The sequence below is a fragment of the Poecilia reticulata genome, chromosome 2 (genome assembly GCF_904066995.2).
Source record: "Poecilia reticulata chromosome 2, P_reticulata-male-v2, whole genome shotgun sequence".
NCBI lineage: Eukaryota > Metazoa > Chordata > Actinopteri > Cyprinodontiformes > Poeciliidae > Poecilia > Poecilia reticulata.
In genome coordinates this window covers 1,830,389-1,833,230 of record NC_088831.1, presented here as the reverse complement: position 1 = coordinate 1,833,230, position 2,842 = coordinate 1,830,389, and the positions used below count along the sequence as shown (strand labels likewise).

Here is a 2,842-nt window from a genome sequence, read left to right as displayed (position 1 = left end):
ACTGCTGGATTTCTTTCAGTGATTGTCATTTTTACATAATGTAAATTATGAAAGCTATGATTTTTAAAAAATATAAAAGCAATGGCAAAAATCTTTTAATTTTATTTTAGTGATGTTTAATATTTTTTGTTTTTAATACATTTTTCAATTATATTGCTGTAATCTATAAATCTGTATGCCACTGAATCCTTCAATGTTTAAATGCAGATGCCTAGAGAAAAATCTTATCGAAGATCTCTTGCTGCTCGCCGACGAAGGGAAACGGCTGGAGTCCAAGTAGGAATCCCAGCGACCTCCAGTGGTTTTATGTCACGTCAGTGTTTATTTTAATTACATTTTTTAAATGTGATATTTGTATGACATGAAATATTCAGAGTACATATTTAACTTTTTTTTTAAATACTTATTTCTATTTTTGCTTGTTTTTCAATAGGGAGTGGAACCGGCTGGTGACATAGTTAAAAACTGGCCCTCCAGTTCATTTACCAATCATTGTCACAAGCTTGTAATTCCGGAGGAGCGCTTTGATGGAAAAGTAAGTGTAATCAGAATTTATTTCAAATAGAATATGTTTACATATTGTTCATCTTTCTGTGTTTTTCTCTGTTTTAAAGTTTGTGCTGCTGATTGGCGCGTCTCATCTGCGATCGTTTGCTGATGGGATTAAGATTTCGGATGGGTGCATTGATTTTGGAGTGATGTGCACTCCTGGGGCATCTGTAGCTGACTTGCGCATTGAGGCCTATCACGCTGTTGTTCCCCGTCAGCCTGATGCTGTCTGTGTGACAGCTCCTTCAAATAATCTTACTGCGTCCCTTAATCCAGACGACACGGGAGAGGAATTTGAAAAGTACCTTTTGACCGTCGTGTATCGTTTGCCTAAGGTATGTACTGTGTTTTCAGCATGAGTGTAAAGCAGTGTTTATTAATTTTAGTTTGCAGAGTCTTGCATGTTTTAGGTATTTCCCTTGTACTAGGCATATGTAACATGCAGAGCAATGGTCACTGAGGAGTGGAATTGAGAAACAGTGATATAAACACAAATTTCTAAATGGGTTGTTGTTTTTACTAGGTTTTTTGTACTTTTTTTCCCCTGCGCTTGACCGAATCTCTAGAGAAGCAGAACTTGTTTCAGCAAGAATTTCATCGTTTGTCATGGTCTTTTCAGGTATCCCCTATTTTCCTGTGGCTGACTACTTTCCTCTGAAGCGTCTTGATCTGTGGAGCCCTGATGGCGTGAGTACATAGCCATTTTAAAAATGGGAAGGTAAAATTTTGCATTTCTATGAAATGTCAATTTTATCTCTCATTGTTATGTGTGCAGATCCACCTCAGCGATGACCACGGCATGCCCATTCTCCAGAAACTCATGTGGATGTATGCTTATTGATATCTCGAAATGTCAACTCCAAGGCCAACGGTGCAGAATCAGGCGGCTACTGGTTACAAGCCAAGATTTGTGCCTCGCATTGTCATGAAAGGGGAGGAAAGAAGAGTCCCATCTTTGCCATCTTCAGAGTGGAGGCTCGTGAGATCTGGCAGAAAGGTATCAATATTTTTGCAGTTTCCTTGCAGTGGAAGAAAGGTGTTTGTTTAACTGTGCTAAATATCTTAAACAACTTATACGTGCTCTATCTTTACAGAGGAACCGCTCAGGGGAATTGGAATCTTCTGATTCGCTGAAGAAGAGTGGTTCATCACAAGGTATTTGAGGCTTTTAGCGATTTATAAGATCTAATTGTAAATGTTTCTGTGATCTTAATTAAAATGTTTGTTTTGCAGATTGATGGGACTCCAGTAGCGTTAAGAGAGTGCTCCATTCCGCTGAATCCTTTCCGTTTTTCACCTGATATCTTACTTGCCATGTAAACGGTCTCTCCATCAGACTTTTCAGATGTTCACACAGGCAATGAGGTAATTTGCAGAAGACTGGAAGCACCATTTACCATCTTAGTATTTTCTTTTATAAATGACCCAAACCTGAAATGTTTGTATTATAGACAAAGTCTGTGGAACATCAAAAGAAGCCAGCTGTCTTAAGGACCAAGCTTGGGAGACGGCAGGTTTGTGAAAGCATAAGTTGGTTAATAATAATAATTTCTCATTATAGAATAAAAGTGTTTTGCACATGAAGGTTTAATGTGTAACTAATGAGTCGTTAAGTGTTTTAACTGAAAATATTTTATATTGAATCTTTGTTGATTTTGTGCAAATTAAGCTTAATATTTTGCTTTGGTCTCATTTGGTTTTAGGTTGAGGCTAAAGCAGCCAAGATGCCTGTCTGACGTGCTGCCTTCCGAATCTCAGGAGACGTCAAACTGTCCTGGTCTGTGGGCGGGTCCTCCCAGCCAGTTGGTATGTATTCTGATGCGTCTTGCCGTGTGCATTAATAAAAAAAAATTTATTTTTGTCATTTTCTAATTTTCATAAAATAATCATTTATTTGAAAAATGACACCCATTCGCTTATTTGTTTAATGTGTTGTGCAGAATGTTGGATACATTTCCATCCACGAGAGACTGAAATGTTAAATGTAAATATTTTGTGAGGAAACATTATCTGTACTAAAAGTATTTTATTAACACTTCAGCATTAGGAATGTCACCTGGGGCTTGCCGTTTAACAGCGGCCATTAAACTCATTAATGCAATCTGCCGCCAAGAAAAAAGAACCTCCTGCAAGGCAACATACGAGTCTCTACACCCATACAGCTCCTTAAGCACAGCAATTATTTTGGCTGGATCCTCTCTTTCTGCCCTCGGACGGAATTTAATTTCCTCATGTGGCTCTCCTAGGTGGTCAAATAAGAAGAAGGCCTGATCCAACTCTGATAGGTGACGGG

The 2,842-nt window shown here is 38.3% G+C and overlaps 1 pseudogene; it reads left to right on the top strand.

Moving 5' to 3' along the window:
• The first annotated feature begins 207 nt into the window (after positions 1–207).
• Positions 208–2,285, top strand: LOC103477760 (uncharacterized; annotated as a pseudogene).
• The last annotated feature ends 557 nt before the right edge of the window (positions 2,286–2,842 follow it).